This window comes from Capricornis sumatraensis, chromosome 20 (assembly GCF_032405125.1).
Source record: "Capricornis sumatraensis isolate serow.1 chromosome 20, serow.2, whole genome shotgun sequence".
Lineage (NCBI taxonomy): Eukaryota > Metazoa > Chordata > Mammalia > Artiodactyla > Bovidae > Capricornis > Capricornis sumatraensis.
Window position 1 is genome coordinate 37,741,696 of NC_091088.1, and position 8,560 is coordinate 37,750,255.

Here is an 8,560-nt window from a genome sequence, read left to right on the forward strand (position 1 = left end):
GAAGGTTAAGCTGCCTCTGTGAACCAGAGCCTGGCTAAATTTCACAGTCTGAGATACTTCTTCCCTGGTAGATGAGCCACAAGATAAGTAGTTGTGGAGGAGCTACAAGTCTAAAGTCTTAACGAACAGTAAGCTGTTGTGCATGTGAAACTACTTTGCAGACAAATCAGCATATTTCACAGTCACTTCTTTTTTGCTTTCTCAGCAGAATCCACACATGCGTCTGCTTAATGTTAAGGTATGCATGGAAATCTGGTTGAATTGCAACTGACGTGGTACTTTTTCTCCTGCTCAGTATTACTGCTGCTGAAGGAAGAAGTAACTTTCTGTGGACTATAATGCACAATTTTTAATACTGTATTATACTTGTATGCTTCAGAGTTCTTAAGAAATTGACAATGTTCATCTGATCTTTCTCTTGGTACTAGGATAGTGTGTGCAGTAGACTCTAATACAATGGAACTATTAACAGAATGAAACTTGAAGTAAAATATGCCCAAACAACCATTCCTCCTTAATTGAGCCATATAATATATTATATATCAGTCTAGTTTAAAGCAAAAGTGCAACTATCAACTAGGTTATTTTTAGAGAAACCTTAAGATAAAGGTAGCATGTGACCATATTCAATATTTCTTAGGAATTTGATTGGTAGAAAAATGACTTCCTTTGTAGAAATTTTTATGTTTTTATTTATTAAAATTTGAGGCCCAGTAATTTCATATTAGTGCTCAATACTGTTCTGAGGTTGGGAAAAGTACCAAATCATTGTTTGGAGTCTTAATTGAGTATCTGGATACTAAAAAAGTTTCAAATGTATGAGAGCACAATAATGGACATTCCTCTAAATCCATTTTATATATATATTTTTTTTGAGGAGTAAATGATCAATTTTATTGGGGTCAGACTAGAAAACTGTGGGTCTTGAGGACCTCTATGAATTTGTCAGTTTTCTTCTCTATATTCTTTTCAGCCTGCTTCCATAGCCTCATAAGCTGCTTTTTCTGATGATGGATTGTGGCCTTCTCCTTTCTCTTCTCCTCCAGGATGACTGTTACCACCTGGTACTTCAAACCAACCTCATGAGCTGGGCAGCATAGGTAGGCAAACTTCTGTGTAGGCTTTAGACACAAAACCTTGAGGTCAGCAGCAACCATCATTTGCTTTTTCTTGTCATAGGGTGGCGGGATCCCAGCAAACATCTTGAGGTGGTCCAGGGCATCCTGGCCTTGCTTGGTCTTGTGGAGCAGCATGTCCTCCACGGCTGGGACTCAGAAGTGGTAGGGGCCACGAGAGGTGTTAGTGTTCATTACTTGTGAAGGAAGGCCAGATTATTCAACTTATTTCTGTAGAAACTGCCAAAATGTTGATGCCCTCACAGCACACAAACACAGCCTTCTCACTGATCTGGAAGAACCACGACGGCTGCCAAGTGGTTCAGGAGGCGATCTCAGCCATCTAGCACCAGGACCTGCCCTGCTGCTGTCTTTAGCAGTTGCCTAGGCTGAAACCATTTTTTTTTAAGTGATTGAAAATATTCTAAAATTTGGGTATGGTAAGTTTAAGAATGTGTTCTGCATGTGACTATCTCCAGCACAAAAGCTGAAATTGTGTGGGTCCAAATAAATTAACTAATATTTAAACTTCATGTATTCCTTTCTGTTTTAAAATGCCACACCTGAACTGTTATCCAAAGCCAAAAAAGAGAGTAGTCAAATGAACTGAGAGGAATTATCTGCTTATTTAACTGTTTACACATATAATTTCATGTGTGGAAAAGCTATTTCTGAAAATGTGTAGCCATCTTTATCTTTTTTTTTCATTCGATGGTTACTCATAACTAGCTGAGACATTCATGAGAATTTCACTTTAGCAATTATGTTTGAGAGGAAATATATTCACCAGGAAAAATGTTATGTTGTTAAAAAACAGTTATTGATAGAGTAGTGCATGCATGTTAAGTCTCTTCAGCCGTGTCTGACTCTGTGCGGCCCTATGGACTGTTGTCCTCCAGGCTCCTCTGTCCATGGGATCACCATGCAGGAACACTGAAGTGGGTTGTTATGCCCTCCTCCAGGAGATCTTCCCGACCCAGGGATTGAACCCACATCTCTTATGTCTCCTGCATTGGCAGGAGGGTTATTTACGACTAGCACCACCTGGGAAAGCCCATCCATAAAGCGGATAGGAAGTCAAGTAAGTTGTCAGGTACTGAACAAATTCCCACTCAAACCTGACAGTCTCTAACTCCCTGAACTTGGGTAAAGAAGAAAGGGATTGTAAACCTTGAGTAGATACTAAGATTAAGCTCACAGGAATATGCATTGTATGATTGAATTCTATATGCTAGACAGTCCCTGTCTCCTCTTAGAAACCTCCCATGCAGAATAATATATTCTATTGTGTCTCTCCTCTTACATCATTGCCGTCTCAGATATTTGCCCAGTTTATTAGCATGAAAACTGGGATTCAGTCACTTAATTTATCTTATTGCCTTTTTTGTTTAGTCTTGGCTCTGCATTAGCTCTTGCTACCACTAGTTTGTTTAACAGGGGAACATGGACTAATCATCAGCATAAGTGATTGCCTTACATAGCCAGGAGATAAAAAGGTTTTAATCAATACTGATTATTAATTATTTGCAATTGTTGTTTAGCCAGGGTAATTCATTGGGCTTTCAATCCCCCTATTCTAAATATGCATGTGTCAGTATAAGTATACTTTGAAACACATACTAGAACTAACATTTTCTATGATAAATATACCCTTCCAGTTTTCAGCAAATATTTTTGGGAAGGGAGCATTGATAAAACAGGATGAGTTAATCATACTGGTTATTATTTGTGCAAGTCCCCCATCTGGTTTGATCAGTTTTCATCTCTCTCCTCATATATCTCTCTTCTTCTATTGACAGTGATTCTAAAACTTTAAATGTATATTTGTTAAAATTGTGTGAATATATTTTAAATTTACATTAACAACATTTAAAAGCTTTTTGTTGATTAATATGGTATTAAGATCTAACCTTGATGCTGCTTTGTGAAACTCTAGTACACTTCTCTCTGCAACATTTTTGTTTAAACAGCTACTCAGTTCAGTTCAGTTCAGCTCAGTCGTGTCTGACTCTTTGCGACCCCATGAACTGCAGCACACCAGGCCTCCCTGTCCATCACCAACACCCAGAGTCCATCCAAACCCATGTCCATTGTGTTGGTGATGCCATCCAACCATCTCACCCTATGTCATCCCCTTCTCCTGCTGCCCTCAATCTTGCCCAGCATCAGGGCCTTTTCAAATGACTCAAATATTCACATCAGGTGGCCAAAATATTGGAGTTTCAGCTTCAACATCAACCCTTCCAATGAACACCAAGGACTGATCTCCTTTAGGATGGACTGGTTGGATCTCCATGCAGCCCAATGGACTCTCAGGAGTCTTCTCCAACACCACAGTTCAAAGCATCAATTCTTCGGCGCTCAGCTTTCTTTATAGTCCAACTCTCACATCCATACATGACCACTGGAAAAACCATAGACTTGACTGGATGGACCTTTATTGGCAAAGTAATGTCTCTGCTTTTGATTATGCTATCTAGGTTGGTCATAACTTTCCTTCCAAGGAGTAAGCGTCTTTTAATTTCATGGCTGCAGTCACCATATGCAGTGATTTTGGAGCCCCCCAAAATAAAGTCTGACACTGTTTCCACTGTTTCCCCATCTACTTCCCATGAAGTGATCGGACCAGATGCCATGATCTTAGTTTTCTGAATGTTGAGCTTTAAGCCAAATTTTTCACTCTCCTCTTTCACTTTCATCAAGAGACTCTTTGGTTCTTCTTCACTTTCTGTCATAAGGGTGGTGTCATCTGCATATCTGAGGTTATTGATAATTCTCCTGGCAATCTTGATTCCAGCTTGTGCTTCCTCCAGCTCAGCATTTCTCATGATGTACTGTGCATATAAGTTAAATAAGCAGGGTGACAATATACAGCCTAAACGTACTACTTTTCCTATTGGGAACCAGTCTGTTTTTCAATGCCCAGTTCTAACTGTTGCTTCCTGACGTACATACAGGTTTCTCAAGAGGCAGGTCAGGTGGTCTGGTATTCCATCTCTTTCAGAATTTTCCACGGTTTATTGTGATCCACACAGTCAAAGGCTTTGGCATAGTCAATAAAGCAAAAACAGATGTTTTTCTGGAACTCTCTTGCTTTTTTGATGATCCAGTGGATGTTGTAAATTTGATCTCTGGTTCCTCTGCCTTTTCTAAAACCAGCTTGAACATCTGGAAATTTACAGTTCATGTATTGCTGAAGCCTGGCTTGGAGAATTTTAAGCATTACTTTACTAGCATGTGAAATGAGTGCAATTGTGCAGTAGTTTGAGCATTCTTTGGCATTGCCTTTCTTTGGGATTGGAATGAAAACTGACCTTTTCCAGTCCTTTGGCCACTACTGAGTTTTCCAAACTTGCTGGCATATTGAGTGTAGCACTTTCACAGTGTCATCTTTCAGATTTTGAAATAGCTCAACTGGAATTCCATCACCTCCACTAGCTTTGTTCGTAGTGATGCTTCCTAAGGCCCACTTGACTTCACATTCCAGGATGTCTGGCTCTAGGTGAGTGATCACACCATCATGATTATCTTGGTCGTGAAGATCTTTTTTGTACAGTTCTTCTGTGTATTCTTGCCACCTCATCTTAATATCTTCTGCTTCTTTTAGGCCCCTACCATTTCTGACCTTTATTGAGCCCATCTTTGCAAGAAATGTTCCCTTGGTATCTTTAATTTTCTTGAAGAGATCTCTGGTCTTTCCCATTCTATTGTTTTCCTCTATTTCTTTGCACTGATTGCTGAGGAAGGCTTTCTTATCTCTCCTTGCTTTTCTTTGAAATTCTGCATTCAAGGAGGTATATATTTCCTTTTTTCTTTGCTTTTTGCTTCCCTTCTTTTCACAGCTATTTGTAAGGCCTTCTCAAACAGCCACTTTGCTTTTTTGCATTTCGTTTCCATGGGGATGGTCTTGATTCCTGTCTCCTGTACAATGTCATGAACTTCCGTCCATAATTCATCAGGCACTCTGTCTATCAGATCTAGTGTCTTAAATCTATTTCTCACTTCCAGTGTATAGTCATAAGGCTCAAGTGGTTTTTAACTCTGTTACACATATTTTAACATTTATGTGCTAGCTATCCAACTTTGGAGAAATTCTTATTTGAAGTTTTGGAGTACTGAAAACTGTTAAGCCTTTGTAATATCTTGATTCCCAGGTCGCTCAGTAGTAAAGAATCCACCTGCAATGCAAGAGACATGGGTTCAGTCCTTGAGTTGGGAAAATCCCCTGGAGAAGGAAATGGCAACCCACTCCAGTATTTTTGCCCGGGAAATCTCATGGACAGAGGAGCTTGAGGGCTACAGTCCGTGGGGTAGCAAAAGAGTTGGACACAACTTAGTAACTAAACAACAACACTATTTTGATTCAGTCAAGATTGAGAACTAACAGTAGACTACAATTATACATAAATCCTTGTATCTTAATCCATAGTTTTTTTATGTTACAGTGCCTCAACAATCCAATTGAACCAGCTTTCTTTAATATTATTAGCATCCACCAAATGCTTATTTTCTAAACATTAAACTTGGTCATACTTTCTACCCAACCTTATATTAGTTACTCTTTTCTCACCTTGAAACTTTACCTCATTTGCTTCTTTCCTCTTCTTGTCTCCTCAGTGCCTGAGACATAGACTTGGATGCAAGCATTTTTTTTTTTCCCCAATGTTATCTCAGAAAGAAGGAGGGAATAGAGAGACTGAGAATGATCAGTTGAAGGAAAAAAGTGATTAAAGAATGCATCCTTGAACAGTTTATCATCATGAAAAATGGGATATTATCCTGTTATTGACCCTGTATAAAACCATGTAAAATGTCCCACCTAATCACTTCTTTAGAGGATCAGACTATGAGGCAATTATCCAATAACTCCTGTAGCTTACTGGTTATGGGTTATCTCTAGAGATGTTAGGTAAGTTTCCCTCTTCACACACTGTCAGGCTGTGCCTGTGCCATTAGACAAGCAGTTGTCTGACATTGAAGAAAACATAAACGTCTCCATTGAGTCTCTTGAGATGAGATACTGGAAGTTTTAAAATGCTGTCCCTCATAGCTGTGGCGGAACTAGATAAGCTAAGGAATGTGTTGTGAAACTCAAGAAGTATCTGCCTTCAACAGGTTTCTCTTCTTCCTATCCTACTCTTTGCTTTTTCTTTTCTTCCTGCCTAAATAAAAAATATGATCCAGGTAAATGTATAGATCAAATAATCAGCAAGATCCAATTACCTGCCACTAATGGGATCATGGTATAATAGGAAAGGCAGAGCAAACCATTTTAATCTGAACTGGTAGTTGAGAATATATGCAAACAGGATCACTGAAAACATTGCATCTATGTAACCTTGGGAGAATCACAGCACCTTGAAAGGACTTGCCTCTGAGATGTAACTTCAGTAGTGCTTACAAGAAAACCTATGTCAAAAAACTAGTTGTTTCATCATGCATGCATACATTCTCTTCTTTTTATATGCCTGAAAAAAAATTCCACTCTTGACCTTATGGCTTTATATGTTTCTGCATTCTCATTCTGTAAAATTTAACTTTTTTAAATTTATGTAATTATTTGATTAATGTTTGGCTCCCATAATAGACTAGGACCACTAGAAAAGAGATTGTATCTGTTTTCACTTACCTTTCTTGAATTTCAAGCCCTGACCTAGTGCCTGACACACAGATACATAAAAAAAGAAAGCAAAGGTAAAATGAAAGAACCAAGAATTCTATGCTTCAGTCTTCCTTTTACTGTAAATTTGCTCTGTGACCTTCGGAAGGTCACTTGGTATTATAGGTATCAGTGTTCACATTTGGTCACTAGACTTAGTGATCTAAAATGGATCCTCTAACTCAATCTTCTATGACTCAAATAATGTGAGGGCAAATTTGGCATTTCAATAAATTGATGATAGCCATTCTTTACTGATGCATCTGTCTTAGAAAAGAAGTGACCATCTTATGTTTATGGCAATAGTAAACACAGTAAACATATGTGACCATAACTCACCTCTACATAATTTCAAATCTCTTTCGCTCCTACCCTCCACATATACTATACTTCTATACAGTAAGTCCTCTACATACACACCTTCAAGTTGTGAACTTTCAAAGATGCATACATGCATTCCATCAGCATCAAGTTGCCCTGTCTCTTATTGCTAACAATCCTTAGCTCTACAATCACCCACCTCCTCTCTCTCCTCCAGGCATTAACTCTTTTTGCCATTCACTTGATGCCAGCACCTGTATGCCAGCTGGTGTACTGTGCTACTGTACTTTTCAAGGTATTGTACTGTAAGATTAAAAATATTATCTTTATTTTTGTGTTTATTTATGTATTATTTGTGTGAAAACTATTTTCAACCTATTATTTACTAGTTTAAATGGTACACTATAGTACTTTATAGCCAATTGTGTTAGCTGGGTACCTGGGCTAACTTTGTTGGACTTAAACAAACAAATCAGACTTACAAATGTGCTCTTAGAATGGTACTCATTTGTATGTGGGGGATTTAATGTATATATGCGTGCTCAGTGGCTTCAGTCATATCCAACTGTTTGTGACCCTATGGCCTATAGCCTGCCAGGCTCCTCTGTCCATGAGATTGTCCAGGCAAGACTAATGAAGGGTTGCCATGCCCTCCTCCAGAGGATCTTCCCTACACCAGGATCAAACATGTGTCTCCTCCAACTTCTGCATTGCTGGCAGATCCTCTAGCACTGAGAAACTTTTTTTTTTTTTTGAAGGTCAGAACAGCATGAATATGAGCACACTTCCATTAAAAAAAAAAAAGTATCAGTCTTAGAGTCCCAAGCCTCCACCAAGTGGATACGTAATCAGAATATATTTAGAGCCAGTGTATCTTTTGTTCTTTATATTAAAAAAAAAAACTACATTAAAAAAAAATGTTGGATTGCCATGTTAAATATAAATCAGTAATGCCAGAGTTGAGTTATAATGTCTGGTCAACTCCTCTTTGTTTGGCTGAGCCATGGAGCCCCAGATCCACGTCAGCATCCTCTAGGAAAGTTAGAGAAAAAAACAGACTTTCTGATAAATTTACTTCCAAACATAGACTATCAATGGGATGCTTTTAAAAGCTAAATCCTCAGCAGTAAAAAGTGACAAGATACTTATCAGAAGAGCCTTCCTTCATGAATTCAGGCCTCTGGCTCCTTTACTGTATATCCATTCACATAGAAAAAGAGGCCACACATCCACAGTGAATGTATATTAGCATATAGAGAAGGAAGGACATATCCATACAGGGTGTGAATTCACAACTAAAGAAGAAAGAACACTCTGACAAAAAACATCTAGTGAGCTAAACATATGGCTTCAAACTTTCTGAGTTGTCAGCAGAATGTCCCATAGTGAAAATTATGTCAGCCTTTCCCCCTAGAAATCACTCCATAAAAATTTAACTCTGTACCATTTCAAATTCATCTGAGGA

The 8,560-nt window shown here is 38.5% G+C and overlaps 1 pseudogene; it reads right to left on the reverse strand.

Annotated features, from left to right (window-relative positions):
- Positions 1–902: 902 nt before the first annotated feature.
- LOC138095776 (large ribosomal subunit protein uL13 pseudogene) lies at positions 903–1,310 on the reverse strand (annotated as a pseudogene).
- Positions 1,311–8,560: the final 7,250 nt, after the last annotated feature.